Source organism: Pristiophorus japonicus, chromosome 7, assembly GCF_044704955.1.
Source record: "Pristiophorus japonicus isolate sPriJap1 chromosome 7, sPriJap1.hap1, whole genome shotgun sequence".
Classification (NCBI taxonomy): domain Eukaryota; kingdom Metazoa; phylum Chordata; class Chondrichthyes; family Pristiophoridae; genus Pristiophorus; species Pristiophorus japonicus.
The window spans coordinates 63,650,541-63,667,394 of NC_091983.1; positions in this window are offsets into that span (position 1 = coordinate 63,650,541).

Here is a 16,854-nt window from a genome sequence, read left to right on the forward strand (position 1 = left end):
CATTCCCTAGCCATTGACTCCATCCCTCTCCCAACTCCTGTTCACAACCTTGGTGTCATATTTGACCTTGAAATGAGATTTTGACCACATATCCCCAACATAACCAAGACTTCCTTTTTCCACCACTGTAACATCGCCCATCTCTGCCATTGTCTCAGCTCATCCGCCGCTGAAGCCCTCATCCATGCCTTTATTATCTCTAGACTTGACCATTCTGACGCACTCCTGACTGGCCTCCCACATTCTACCCTATGTAAACTAGAGATGATCCAAAACTCGGCTGTCCATGTCCTAACTCACACCAAGTCCCGCTCACCCATCACCCGTGTGCTTGCTGACCTATGTTGGCCTCTGGTTAAGCAACGCCTCGATTTCAAAATTCTCATCCTTATTTTTAAATCCCTCCATGGCCTTGCCCCTCCCTATCTCTGTAATCTCTTCCAGCCCCACAACCCCGTGAGATGTCTGCACTCCTCTAATTCTGCCCTCTTGAGCATCCCTGATTATAATCGCTCAACCATTGGTGGCCGTGCCTTCTGTTGCCTTGGCCCCAAGCTCTGGAGCTCCCTGCCTAAACCTCTCCGCCTCTCTACCTCTCTTTCCTTCTTCAAGATGCTCCTTAAAATTTATCTCTTTGACCCGTCACCTGTGCTAATTTCTACTTATGCGGCCCAGTGTCAAATTTTTATTGCATAATACTCCTGTGACGCGCCTTGGGATGTTTCACTACGTTAAAGGCGTTATATAAATATAAGTTGTTGTTGTTGATAACGTTTTTTAAAATTGCCTTTTATGAGATTAAAGCAATGTCTTCTTGCCATAATCTTACAGTTTAATTTAAAGTGATTTTTTGGGTTTACCTGTTCCATACAATTTTCAATCTTACACACCTCTCAGACATCTCCTTTCAAAACTGAAGAGCTCACATTTCCCCCAGTCTTCCCTAATAACTGAAACCTCTAAGACTGGAGGGAGCAGCCTTGTGACTCTTGTTTGCACCCCCTCCAGTACTTAAATGTCTCAGTGACCAGAACTGGACAAAGTGCTCATGGTATGGTCTGACCAGAGCTCTGCTCAGTTTGATTGTGGCTTCCGCTGTCTTCTACTCAGCTGTTTAGACTATGTAGTGTAACATTCTGTTGGCTTTGTTGATTGTTGCTGTGCATTGGTTGGACATTTTGAGCACCGAGTCTACGAAGTCTCCTTAGTCTTTTTCAACATTATCGTTAGCTATTTTAGCACAATTTATGGAGTACATGTTGCCTATTTCTCTTTCCAATATGTTGGTCTTTACACTTGCCTGTATTAAATTTCATCTGCTACTGTACTGCTCGATTACATATTTTGCCCAGCTCATTCTATATTTTCTAAAGTGCCTTCTCAGATTCCTATACCACCACTCCCCCTTATTTTGGTATCATCTGCAGACTTGACGACTTTGCTTTGGGTTTCTGAGTCCAAGTCATTGATGTAAATTAGAAACAGTAGTGGTCTTAATTCTGATCCCTGGGATACACCACTCAGCATCTCTCCCGATCACAAAATCTATCTGCTTGAGTCTGATTTGTCATCCTTTTTTGAACATTGACGACAGATTGATTTGGTTTCAATATACTGATAGCTCCCCAGTGCCAAGTGACTCACTCATAACGATTGTCAGCGCCTCATTAGTCTATTTTAGCATCCTTGAGAATGTATTGTTTTTGAGCCCTTTTAGACTATCTGGGACTTCCAATTCAGTTCAAATCCATTAGTTTTGGCAGGGAAAACTCTGTTTGTGTAGGGTTGCTTATGTCTTCCTTTGTGAATACTTGGAGGAAGCAGTCCTTCAGAACTGAAACCCATTCATTCTCTGCTGTGTGCCAGTTAACGGCTCTAATCAGGATATGTGGCTTACTAGAGAGTTTGTGGGACATCCATCACATTCTCCTGCCACTTTAGCCAGGCCAATGTGTGCAGGATAAAAGTACTTGGTCAGCTTTATTTACATGTGAAATAGCATCCAAAGATAAGCATTGACCCAGTATAATAACCAAATTTTACAAAATATTAAGGGGTCGAAATTCGGTGATGCTGTTTTTGAGGCAATATCACCGTCTAAATGGAGATTTTACCGCCAGGCGGCAGTTGCCGCCATCAACCACGAAATTCAGTTTTCCCTCCTGAAGAGGGGATTGCAGCATTACATCAGGTGTTGCACTCTACTCTGGAGGCGGTAAACGGCGGTAAGTGAGATGGCAACATCCAGGTGGCAATCATCATTTGTAACTGCGCCACAGACATACTGCTGCCACCTGGATTCAATTGAGGTGGTGATTGGGCGGGGTACCTCCTCGTGCGTATCTTCCCTTCCTGTACATTCACTCATAGGGTGAAGATGGCAGATGCAGCAGCAGTTCACCGGCATGTTCGCTGCTTCTCAGATGTCACCATCGATGCACTGCTTGATGCCCTGGAGAGGCGTCGAGAGTTACTCAGCACGGAGGCTGGAAGGAGGCCACAGCCCCAAACATTTCGCAAGCTCTGGCAGGAAGTCGCTGAAATAGTGTGACACGGTGCCCAGGACAGCGACCCAATGTCGCAAGAAGTGGATCGACATGACTCGGTTACTGAGGGTGAGTATATTTTACATTAACCTGAGCATGTCATGCTCTGAGCTCAATGTGCAGTCTCTCCTCAATGTGAATGTGTCGGGCCCCATGCTCTACGTGGGTGAGGCCAGATGCAAGGCTCACATTTGCAGCCTCACCCACTCCATGGCCTGCATGCGCTGTTAACCTTCCTACTCCACTGTGGAGACCCACCGATCATCTTGTTATCTCCTCAGTCTTCATATGCGTCTGGAAGACACTATCCTCACAGTAACTGTTAGGTCCTCGCTTCCTCATTCAAGCATTGCCACACCAAGTACTCGCAGCTAATGGAAGTTACATCGACCTTTAAATACTCTCGTACACTAACATGTTGTGAACTATGTAAGGCATTTCAGACAGACGGATAGAAGGGCACTAACTCTGACGTTCCCTTTAATGTTGCAGGCCAAGCTCACACAGATGAGACGAGACCGGATGCAGACCGGAAGACGGGACTCTGAGGTGCAACCCCGAACTCCTGTGGAGGAATACGTCACGGCCCTGATGGGTACACAAGTAGGTGCCATGGCAGTGGGTGATGCCGACCCCTCTCGCGACAGTGACGGTATGTTGAGTTCCTTTGCAGCCTCTAGCAGGCCACTTAGCCCTGACACCACAATCCTTCACCACTTTCCACGAAACTGGCATTTCCAAATACTTTTCCCAGTCCTGGCCCCCTCCCCCGCAGCTAACCACTCTTCTCTGGCTTTGTGCTTTCAGATGATGACTCTGACAGCCAGAGGCTTTTTTAAAGTCTTCACCGCAGGACGACGTGGTGTGCCATCACTAGGCTCCCATTAAGTTGCAGAAGGGAGCCGCGATGTGCTAGTCGCCGCCGATGGATCCGACCTGAAACTCACCAATGTTTGCGAAATGCTAGATGTGAAGCTGAGTAGTCGCAGCACGCTAATATCGTCGCACTCTGCGAGTAGAGAACGCAGCACTGACCACGACCTCTGTGGCCCGGCTGCAACTCCCTTTAAATACCCCCCCAGAACCTTTACCTTGACTTGTGAACGGCAACTATTTGTGGCGTGTTCCCCTCCAGCCGGTGAGTGAGGCGGCAAAAGTGAATTTGGAGAGACCGGCGCCAAGAAGGTGTTGCACGCGTACTGACATCAGGATTTCCATGGCGGTATTCGGCGCGGCGGCAAATCTTTGCACCCTTGAAAAAGTAGAATAAATTTCCCATCAGGAGGCACCACTGCCTAATGCCGCTGCCTAGCCTCTCCCAGGTGGCATCAGCTGGCATTAGCAACCAAATTTCGACCCCTAACTGTTTTAAAAACAGAAAAAAAACACAGATCTCAAAATCCTTGTAGTTCTTACCAGTAACCTTTTAGCAGCAATGTCTGATGGTGATCAGAGAAAGTGATTGCTCCTGGAGTTCCTATTCACGTTCCACATGAAAGTTGTGTGACATAGTGACACAGAAGACTGAAGACCGCAGGACTAGCCTTACTTTATATAGATGTTTTTTTTTTGAAGATCTGTCTTCAACAAACACAAATTACAGCCAGCGATACACTGTAGTTGGAGAAACATATCTCTGGCTGTTGGTGTTTACACTTTTATCAGTTGCATTGTTTCTCCACATCCAATAAATGAGGAAGCTATAATGATGTCTACCCCTTGCCCCAGGAGGATTGCAAGTAATAAGTCCCATTAGAGCATAGAGAGTTCTCTGCTGTGCGCCAGTTAGCGTTTCCAGTCTCCAATCAAGATATGTGGCTTACGAGAGAGTTTGTGGGATATCCACCACATTCTCCTGCCACTTCAGCCAGGCCGCTGTGTGCAGGATAAAAGTACTTGGCCAGATTCATTTACAAGTGAAATAACATCCAAAGGCAAGCACTGACCCAGTATAATAACCAAACTTATACTGTAATGCAGCCACTAAACAAAATGAACCTTCTGCAAAGTCCAGCTCATTTTTGTAAAATTCAAATTTAGCCCAACAATCTAAAATTGAATAAAATAAAATCAGCAATTTCCCTTTCTGTCACAATGGGGGAGGAAATATTTCCAACTACTGGCTGCCCATTTTTCAATGGAAAAATGCACGACCGAAAGATGAATATCTGGTAGGGCACCGTGGCTACTCATTTGGCCATCTGATTCCATTTTCAGGCAGGCCATTAAAAGGGAGCCCAGCTCTCCTACCCGAAACAGTCAGCAGGCTGTTTAATGCAAAGCAGGGTTCTATGCTGGATGTAGGGTCCTGATTGCAATTTGAATGGGAAAATGAGCAGAGTATGTGCCGAGGATGCGAGACCCAGTTGTACAGGGTGTCGAGCAGCCTAACCAACGATTCACATAGGGACAACTGGATGCCACTCAGGAAAAGCTACAATTTTGATTTTATTAAAAGATTTTTACACTTCTGTTGTGTAGGAAATCTCCCCTTATTTTACCACAGACTACAACTTTTAGAATATAAACAGAAGAATGGTTGCCATTACAGCAGGAGTTACTGCAGGGCCTTCGGACAACATTGAGCTTCTCCTATTTTTACCTAAGGGAATTAAAGCAAAAAGCATGGTCGCCGTGTACATCACACAGCCGCAGGAACCACCCTTTGCAGATTTGTGCTCAGTAAGTCTCAGATTGGCAGCTTAATGAGTAACTGAGCTGTATTCCGATTGGTCTTCATTTGAGGATTGATTGCACGGCTTCCAATCTTGCAGAAAAAGTGAAATGAGGCCTTCCTGTGAGTGTGGTTAAACAAAGGGAAAAATGTTACTCCTCATTTCATGCTTTCTCTGGATGTAGCCCAGATAATAGCTCAGAGATTCTGGAGGCTGATCTGGGGTGAGACAAAGTTCTACCACCTAATGGATACCCCTGTCACCCCTCCAAACTCCTGGATGACAGGGGTATTTACATATTGAAGGCATGAACCGGTAGCACTTACAGCACGGATGGTGTCTTGTCATTGCGTTAGGGAGCCCCCAGTTGCAATACAACAGATTAAAAAATTAAAGTCCTGACACTTTCAATTAGACGAGTGTACTTTTGAGAAGGTGGCCATTTCATTTTTAAATCCCCCCCGATGCCTTTAGCAACCATTCCACGTCCTCAAAGGACGGAAAATATGTCACATAATGCACTTCCCTTATTTGAATCAGATCATGCTCACCCATACTTGGCACATTATTAGGTTCCGCCCCACTTCTGGTGGCATTTCTAACAGATGGTAAAAGGAGTGAGAACCTGGCATAACGACATTCCCAGTCCACCAGGTTAATAACATATTTCCACCCCGAGACCCCCGGAACTTGGGGGCTAATTGCAATAGACCTCACCTCAAGCAGCATCTGTTTTGTTTACAACAAGTACATAATGACACCACATCAGAACCACAGATAAAACCAGTATTAGAGATGGGATCAAATCAATTTGCCTCGTAAGACTCTTTTGGCAAAAGTTTCGACACTGATACTATTGGCTAGAGGGTACGGTAGTATAGTGATTATGTTACTGGGCTAGTAATCCCAAGGCCTGGACAAATGATCTGAGATCAAAGCCCACCACGGCAGCTGGGGAATTTAAATTTAGTTAATTAAATCAATCTAGAATAAAAAGCTAGTGTCAGTAATGGTGACCATGAAACTACTGGAGTGTTGTAAAAACCCATCTGGTTCATTAATGTCCTTTCGGGAAGGAAATCTGCCATCCTTACCTGGTCTGGCCTATAAATCCAGATAAATGCATTCCTGATGCAAGCACAGAATTTCATTGTAATGATATGTTTTCCATTCATTTCATTATATAGAATTTCTGACCCAAACACAAAATGCTCCTTAAAATTTTGTTTTGCTACTCAGCCTTTTAAATTTTTAACCTCTTCTGGTATCTTTAGTAACACCCAATGCCAGGAATATGCAGGCATCCCTAGTGCCCATTATTACTAGGGCGCAAATTACAGGCAATAGAGCTTATAATATACTTCCTTCAGCTGCATCATAAAATGCTCACCCATATTTAGCACATTATTATGCTCTTGGTACTAAGCTTCACCAGCAGTGCTTTTTCCACTACACATGTTCAGCAGTTTCTGCTTTGCACCGACTCTAAACTTGTACATATTAGATGCGGCGATGAGGCTTGGGTCTGACTCTCGAACAAAGCAAAATGAGGTTTCCTGCTCCTCAGAGTCTTACTCTGCATCTCTCTGGTGTCAGGTTTGGCCCTGTCTCTGGATTTAGGCTGCATATACACCACGGGCTAAATTGAAACAATCCTGCACTCTCAGCAAGAACCCTTGTTCAAAGGTAGTGCGGGTTGGTGACAGTATTACAATGTTGGAGCTCTGATTTGTTAAACGGTGCTCCCTTTGAGCATGGTTTCCCACTGGGAGTGTGGGATTGATGAATTTAAGTGTACAACTATAGCGTTCATGCGAAGCACAACTGATTTACTTTGACACTACAGTTGTACCCCACTCAGAGTTTTTCCTGGAGTCTCCAGGAACTAAAGATTAATCTCCTGGTCACTGCGAGCAACCCCAGAGAAAAATAATAGGGGTATTAAAAAAAATGGTGTGTTTTTTTTCATTTACTTTGAACACTTTAATTTATTAGTTATAAAATTAGTGGAGATGGGGAAGAAAATTCTGTTTGACTGGACGGGTCGGTTAGAGGCGGGAGGTCCTGTGATAAAACCTCCAGGAATACATCCAACCAGAGTTGACAACCCTAACCCCACGAGACTGTCGTACATTTGATAAGGCTGATGGCCCTTGTGTTGTGTTTTGAAGGAACTTATTCTGTGGTAAGCTGACTTGTTGAATGAATCATAGTTTTACAATTAGCAGATTGACTATCTTATCTGTAGTTCCTTGCAAGTCTAGATCGCAGCACAGCATTTCAGGAAAAATATAGTTAATCATTACTGGGACTCAACTGTACTACATTTCAGTTCGGAATGTGTCCAGTGAAGTTAAGCAATAATCAATGCTTAACCAGTTTGCAGACTAATCCCATTTTTATTTAAAGGGATGCTGCTTTTGTAAAACAGTCTTTGTCAAAAGCCTTTATTATTTATTTATATGTATGCAAAGCAACTGCATAAATATTGTAAAAGCACATTGCAGCCAATAATGTACATGAGGGACGGACTGCTGCTGCAGATACACAGCCAATGCAATGTGAGGCCAGATTATTTACATAATCCGACAGCGCTGCTGGTATGTAGAGCACTGGGGATCGCCAAGGTGGGGAGGGGTCACCCAGGGGCTGGAACATCAGCCGCCAGCAGCAATAGAAGTATTGCTGGTTGCTCGTTTATGCAGCCATTTTAGTGAAGGTTAAAATGAAGTAGAGAATACAAGCCAAGGGTGAGGGCCAACCAGAAAACATTTTATTTTTAAATCCCCTTGAAATGCGGGTGCTCAGCAACTGAAACTCAACTCAAGCATTTCAATCAGAAAATGGGAAAGTCCCCGAATTGTAATCTCTTTTGCGGCCTTAATAAACCTTGTGATATGTGCGTTGAGGTGTGCTAGGCGCAATGAGCACTGAGTAAACCTTATACCGAGGCAACACCCAATAATGTAAGGGGCATCAGTGCAACAGGCAGGCTGTCCTACTATTCATCTCATCATGCATCACGCAACTGTGCTGTAATGTAAGTTTCTTCTAGCTTGTCTCTTCCTACCTTGTAAAAATGTTTTGACAATTTTTTTAATGAAGTCAATGCTCCTGCGTCCTGGGTGTTCTGAGAAAAGAGGTGGGAGGCCACCCCTGCTAAGAATAGGAACTCGCTTTGTAATGAAGTACTTACACAACTTTATGTGATACAATTTCATAGCATACCAGAATGACACATCAATGTCCCACATGCCTAACGACATTTCTAACAATCAGGAACTCGTGCCGTGAAGTACTTTTCCACATGCACAGACCTGCATGCACTTCAAGTTCATATTAATCTACACTGCACTGCATGTGTTAGGGGGATCTTGTAAGGAAAGCTGGCATGTTAATTCCTTTTTTAGAAATACTGATAGAGTATGCTCCATTCTAACACTGTAGCATATGGCTGTTCCATTGAAAGATTCATTAGTAGCACCGTATGCTGTGGCACAATCTTTTTTAAGCAGCTTGCATACGTGAAAACTACCTGGAGTAAAATATTTGAGTCACAAATGTGATTGTGCCAATGGGTAATTTAAAAACAACTAAAATGATACAGTAAACATAGTGGACATCATTCTTACCATTTTATTTTAAAGTTAAGTCACCTGGAATTTCTGCAGGGGTTATCCTCTGAGCAGTAATGCTCTTTCTCCAGGGTTTCCACCAATCAAGCCCATCACCACCTTATCAGAGCAACGATGGATGGGCAATTAATGCCAGCCTTGCCAGCAATGCCCACATCCCAGGAATACATTTAAAAAAAATCTCCTGACAAGACTCCGACAGGAGATCAGAAAAACCACAATGGAAATTCCAGGTGAGTTAATCTTGCGCTCATCAAGTGAGAGTTGTCTGTGGTGCGGACAGTGTTAGTATTAAACATTCACAGCTCAGGTGCTGCATGGATCAAGTGCAGGGCATAGCTCTATCTATTACCCCAACAATGTGCCCTTTATTGGGCCAGAATCATATTTCCATGTTTGACACAAGCCTTCTCCAGGTCCTCTGAGTGAGAATGCCAATGCAATGACAATTAGGTCCAAATTATGGTTGATTTTTGTACTATGGGCTTGCATCCAACTGAAACTAGGTGGAAACTGTCAAAGCTAATCACACTTAGGACCCTGACAGCTGACAGTCTAAGCAGGGTTCAAACCAGAAGTAAAAAGATTATATTCTAACCAGTCTGAGGGCTAACAGTAACCCATGTAGACAAGAAAACGAAATATATATATATATATATATATAATATAAAAATAATTTGGAAATTAAAATTCAATTCAGAAGGATTAATTAAAAGTGCACAACAATTTTGAGTAGAATATCCAAGTTTAATTCACAGAGGTTGATTTTAACCCCAGCAGAGGAGGAGGCAATTAAAAATGAGCAGGTTGCTTGCTTAGAACCTGACTCCTTCCTACCATCTCTAATGTTAACCTGCTGGGTTCCACAGGCAGGTGAGGCACCTACCTAAAGCAGGTGGGAGCCTCGTGAATTTATGCCAATTGGGATTCTATTATGTCAATAAGACCCCAACGGTAATTCTAACCAGGGCCTGAGTGGTGAAGTTGCTGTGGTTTTCCACCTCAGGCTCACAACACCTTGGCAGCTGGTGGGAAGGATAAAGAGGCCCACCAGATAAGTCACATTTCCTTTGTGGAGCTAAGAGGAGCAGGGGTGTTCTTCCAGGTGTCACAAGGAAAACCGTGGCCTCCCTTGCCCCTGACTCCACCTCCTCCGCACCCTTTTCTCTCATGAGATCCTCTCGCAACCCCCTTCCCTGTGACTCATCCAGAAGCTGGCAGGCAGTCAAGGGTCACCCAATCTTGCCTTGCCAGCAGCTGCTCTTCCTGCATATTCGGAAGTAGACTGGCATGGCCTCCTGCAGCCATTGGCAAGTCAGTCTCTTATTGCACCACTCCAGTATGTTTCTCGGTTGGTCATCCAGGATTAGCATTCTGCCATCAAAGAAGGAATTCATGGGCTGAATTTTCCAGCATCACTATTAAGGGAGAATGGGATTTTCAGAATTAAGCAGAAAAAAAATGACAGAAACTCAAATATTAATCTGAACAACCAATATAGCAGAAGCATACCCCACTTATCTCTCTTGTAGCCGTGTGATGATGGGGTACAAAAATTAAAAAGAAGTCACTTTTTATATTAGATTCCAAATATAAGAATCCAGGAGTAAAATCCACTGGAGCTAATAATACAATTTTTGGCAATCCATAATGCTGCTGCAATACGTCATTGTATTATGCAAATCTGAGGCCTGAAGTTATCTGAAAGTGTCTGCACATTTGTTGCACTAGACACATTAAGTCCTAATTGTTACGTAAGTTAGGAATATCCACATAACGGGCCGTAATTTGTGAACTCTACGGGTGTCTACGAGGTACACACACGCCTGTAGGTGTCTCAAAAGTTCCTGGTTTAGGCATGCGTTGCGCATGCGCTAAAACCCGAAACTTGCGATCGGTCAAGAACCAATGCATCCCTGGGCGGAGAGTTGGGCTATTTGCCAACTTCTGCCCAGTGAATGCCCGTGAAATTCTTACGCCTGGTAAAAGCAGGTGTAAGGTCTGCTTTTACCAGCATCAGAGTTTTAAAAACAGAAAAATAAAATGTTATCAATCATTTATACATTAAAAACCCTGTGCAATAAGGCAAGTTTATTTTTAGCCCCATTCATACTTATGGGAGTTCTGTACATATGGATTCCCCATAAGCATGAATGGGGATTCCCTTCTTTGATTGGTTGGGCAAGCCCACGTGATCCCTGGGGTGCTTGTGTACCGCATGCGCCCCCAGATAAGTGATCCTCTATGTAGGCCTATGCATAGAGACCCAGGAGCACAATAGTCCGAACCTCCAGGACCAACAGGTAAGTGCATACCGCCCACAAATTCAGCCCCAACGTGTACAGAGCACCTGCTCAAGTGCCCATATAACATGGACACTGCATGGGACACCTTTTCCCTGCAGTTGTGTCCTTGCTAATGGTGTATTGCAGCTTTTCATATTTCTGTGGAGTTTGTCATCAATTGCATCTGTGCTATTTTGCTGTGATAATGGAAGGTAGCGAAACTCACTGAAGTCTTACTGACAGGTCTTAAAAGCTGAACCACATCTGTTATGTGTGCCTGTTCCCCAGGCAATAGTCATTGTGTGTTGTTTTGAGAGGAGCTATGAGCAGCCCTTTGGGCATACTCTCTACTTGCAAGTTCTGGAGCAGGCATGCCAGGAAAGAACAATTATAACAACCTGCCTCATGCCATCAGCAATGTTTACAACTGGATATGTTGGACAAAACCTGTGTGCAGAGACTAAGCTTCCCCAAAAAGGTCGTCCTAGCAAGGCTGCCCCAGAACTCTACTCACTCCTGCAGTCAGGCCTGCAAGTCACTTAGTGATAGGTCCAGCTCTATCTCAAGGAGACTTTTATGCAAGGGGGTTGATCCAAGTGATAGCGGGAGATGTCTATCAAATCAACCAAACTGCAGTGCACACTTGCTTGCTTTGCATTATTCTCTGAATTCATCAATTTACCTGTAGAAAACGGATAGAAGTAGCAGCAGTAGAAGAAACCCCAGCAGCTTTACCATCTGTGGTGTATGAAATGATACAATGAACACCGTACTGTGAGTCAGTGACTAGGTGTAACCTGGTCAGTCTTTAATGGCTTCCAGGAATGAAGATACAAAGGTGAAGTTCAGGTTATATACAGGGTCCAGCAAGAGAGTACCTATGACCCTAGGACCTCCAACGGTAGTGCCCCCTGTTGGTGGGCAGACCTTATGTACATGCATTACATCATTCCCCTCCCAGTTCTTGGCACAAGTCCATATTACAAGTTCAGACGGTCCCGAGGCCTTCGCTCCCGGGTTGACCGTCTCAGTACAATTCCAGTGCTTTCCAAGTCTCTCACGACTTGGGGCTGGGCGCTGACCACAATGGGTTCTTCTGATGGCTGGACGTGAGATAGTTGGTCAACTAAGCTCATGGTGCCTTCTTCAAACTGTTCCATCGAAACATAGAAACATAGAAAATAGGTGCAGGAGTAGGCCATTCGGCTCTTCGAGCCTGCACCACCATTCAATATAATCATGGCTGATCATACAACTTCAGCACCCTATTCCTGCTTTCTCTCCATATCCCTTGATCCTTTTAGCCGTAAGGGCCACATCTAACTCCCTTTTGAATATATCTAACGAACTGGCCTCAACAACTTTCTGTGGTAGGGAATTCCACAAGTTCACAATTCTCTGAGTGAAGAAGTTTCTCCTCATCTCGTTCCTAAATGGCTTACCCCTTAACTTAGACTGTGACCCTGGTTCTGGACTTCCCCAACATTGGGAACATTCTTCCTGTATCTAACCTGTCCAATCCCATCAGAATTTTATGTGCTTTGATGAGATCCCCTCTCATTCTTCTAAATTCCAGTGAATATAAGCCTAGTCAATCCAATCTTTCTTCATATGTCAGTCCTGCCATCCCGGGAATCAGTCTGGTGAGCCTTCGCTGCACTCCCTCAATAGCAAGAATGTTGCGTCCTCAGATTAGGAGACCAAAACTGTACACAATATTCAAGGTGTAGCCTCACCCAGGCCCTGTACAACTGCAGTAAGACCTCTCTGCTCCTATACTCAAATCCTCTCTGTGAAGACCAACATGTAATTTGCCTTCTTCACCACCTGTTGTACCTGCATGGCAACTTTCAATGATTGATGTACCATGACACCCAGGTCTCGTTGCACCTCACCTTTGCCTAATCTGTCACCATTCAGATAATATTCTGTCTTCCTGTTTTTGCCACCAAAGTGGATAACCTCACATTTATCTACATTATACTGCATCTGCCATGCATTTGCCCACTCACCTAACCTGTCCAAGTCACCCTGCAGCCTCTTACCATCCTCCTCACAGCTCACACTACCACCCAGCTTAGTGTCATCTGCAAACTTGGAGATATTACATTCAATTCCTTCGTCCAAATCATTAATGTATGTTGTAAATAGCTGGGGTCCCAGCATTGAACCTTGCGGTACCCCACTAGTCACTGCCTGCTATTCTGAAAAGGTCCCGTTTATTCCTGCTCTTTGTTTCCTGTCTGCCAACCAGTTCTCTATCCACATCAATATATTACCCCCATTACCATGTGCTTTAATTTTGCACACCAATCTCTTGCGTGGGACCTTGTCAAAAGCCTTTTGAAAGTCCAAATACACCACATCCACTGGTTCTCCCTTGTCCACTCTACTCGTTACATCCTCAAAAAATTCTAGAAGCTTTATCAAGCATGATTTCCCTTTCATAAATCCATGCTGACCTGGACCGATCCTGTCACTGCTTTCTAAATGCGCTGCTATTACATCTTTAATTATTGATTCCAACATTTTCCCCATTACCGATGTCAGGCTAACCGATCTAGAATTCCCTATTTTCTCCCTCCCTCCTTTTTTAAAAAGTGAGGTTAAATTAGCTACCTTCCAATCCATAGGAACTGATCCAGAGTCTATAGACTGTTGGAAAATGACCACCAATGCATCCACTATTTCTCGGGCCACTTTCTTAAGTACTCTGGGATGCAGACTATCAGACCCTGGGAATTTATTGGCCTTCAATCCCATCAATTTCCCTAACACAATTTCCTGACTAATAAGGATTTCCTTCGGTTCCTCCTTCTCGCTAGACCCTCAGTCCCCTAGTATTTCCGGAAGGCTATTTGTGTCTTCCTTAGTGAAGACAGAACAAAAGTATTTGTTGAATTGCTCTGCCATTTCTTTGTTCCCCATTATAAATTCACCTGATTCTGACTGCAACAGACCTACATTTGTCTTCACTAATCTTTTTCTCTTCACATATCTATAGAAGCTTTTGCAGTCAGTTTTTATGTTCCCTGCAAGCTTACTCTCATACTCTATTTCCCCCCTCCTAATTAAACCCTTTTTTCCCTCTGCTGAATTCTAAATTTCTCCCAGTCCTCAGGTTTGCTGCTTTTTCTGGCCAATTTATATGCTGCTTCCTTGGTTTTAAAACTATCCCTAATTTCCTTTGTTAGCCACGGTTGAGCCAATGTGTCTTAGCTGGATTTGATCAATGTGTTTCCTGCACATCTGCCCATTCTTGCGCTTAATCATATGCTCCCAGTTGCCCTCCTTATCCGTAACATTGCCTGGGAGCCACTTGGGCCCTTGACCATGGTTAAGTACATACACTGGGTCATTTACAGATATGTTGCGTGACACTGCGGCGCGGTCGCGATATCACTGCTGGCATTGACGTTGGGTTTCGACATAATCGTTAAGGTCAGGATGGACTAGAGAGAGTCTGGTTTTGACGCCTCTCTTCATCAATAGTTCCACAGGCAGGACCCTGGTGAGCGTGTGTGGCCTTGTCCTGTAACTGAGCAGTATGCGTGTCAGGCATGTCTGCAAGGAACCATGAGTTACATGTTTCAGGCTCTGTTTGACCATTTGACGTGGGTTTGAACAGGGCTGATCTCACGTGTTTCATGCCGTTGCGTTTCATGAACTCTTGAAACTCCAGGCTCGTGAAACACGGTCCGTTGTCGCTGACAACGCTGTCTGGCAGACCATGTGTGGCAAACATGGCTCTCAGGTTCTCAATGGTGGCAGTGGAAGTACAGGATGACATTATCACACATTCTATCCATTTGGAGTATGCATCCACCACCACAAAAAACATTTTACCGAGGAAGGGGCCCGCAAAATCGATGTGGATGCTAGACCACGGTTTGGATGGCCATGACCACAGACTTAGTGGAGCTTCCTTTGGGGCATTGCTTCACTACATGCAAGTGCTGCACTGATGCACGCATGACTCTAAGTCCGAGTCAATGTCAGGCCACCAAACATGGGACCTGGCGATGGCCTTCATCATGACAATACCGGGATGTGTACTATATAACTCCAGTACAAATCTCGCCCTGCCTTTCTTGGGCATTACAATACGATTACACCACAGTTAACAGTCGGACTGGATGGAAAGCTCATCTTTGCGACGGCTGTATGGTTTGGTTTCATCACCCATTTCCTTGGGGATGGTCGACCAGTCCCTGTTAAGAACAGAACATTTTACAACTGACAGGGTCGAATCCTGGCTGGTCCAGGTATTAACTTATTGAGCAGTGACAGGCAACCCTTCACTCTCATGACCATGAGTAGTTCTGCTGTGAGTATTGGCGTTTCCACCTCCGGTGTGGGCAACGGACTGCCTCAATGCATCAGCGCAATTTTTGGTGCCTGGTCTATGGTGAATGACATAATCATAGGCAGATAATGTCAGCACCCACCTCTGGATGTGGGACGACGCGTTGGTATTGATACCTTTATGTTCCGAGAACAACGATATAAGTGGCTTGTGTTCGGTTTCCAGCTCGAAGCGAAGCCCAAACAGGTACTGGTGTATTTTTTTACCCCATAAACACATGCTAAAGCCTCGTTCTCTACCATGCCGTAGGCTCTTTCCGCCTTAGACAGGCTTCGAGACATGGATGCAACTGGTTGTAGTTTGCCCGACTCGTTGGCTTGCTGGAGTACGCAGCCGACCCCATAGGACGACACATCACAGGTCAAAACTAGATGCTTGCATGGGTCATACAGTACCAGTAGCTTGTGGGAACACAACAGATTTCTAGCCTTCTCAAAGGCTCTGTCTTGAAGTTCACCCCACACCCAGTTGTCTCCTTTCCTGAGCAGCTTGTGCAAAGACTCTAATACTGTGCTCAATTTGGGTAAGAAATTACTGAAGTAGTTGAGAAGACCCAGGAACGAACACATCTCTGTCACATTCTGGGGCCTGGGCGCATTTTTGATGGCCTCTGTTTTTGCGTCTGTAGGCCTGATTCCGTCTGCAGCAATCTTTTGTCATCGGAATTCGACCTCTGGTGCCATGAAAACGCACTTCGAACGTTTCAGCCTGAGTCCCACTTTGTCCAGATGATGCAGAACCTCGTCCAGATTGTGCAGGTGCTCGGCAGTGTCACGACCTGTGACTAGGATGTTGTCTTGGAATACCACAGTCCTGGGGACGGATTTCAATAGGCTCTCCATGTTTCACCGAACGAATGCCAAAAGGGCACCTGTTGTAAATAAACAGTCCTTTGTGCCTGTTGATGCACATAAGTTTCTTTGATGATTCAACCAGTTCCTGTGTCATGTAGGCCGACGTTAGATCCAATTTAGTGAACGATTTTCCCCCGGCTAGCGTTGCAAACAGGTCATCAGCTTTTGGTAGCGGGTACTGATCTTGTTTCGATACTCGGTTGTTCGTGACTTTGTAGTTCCACAAATCCGGACTGTGCTGTCGCTCTTTAACACCGGCACAATGGGGCTGGCCCAGTCATTAAATTCAACCGGTGAGATGACCCTGTCATGTTGTAACTTGTCCAATTCGAGCTCGACCTTTTCTCTCATCATGTGCGAGACCGCCCTGGCTTTGTGATGGATGGACCTTGCGGCTGGGCTGAGGTGAATCTGCACCTTGGCTCCCTTGAAGCTGCCAATTCCCGGTTCAAACAGTGAGGGAAATTTGCTCAGCACTTGAGCACACAAATCA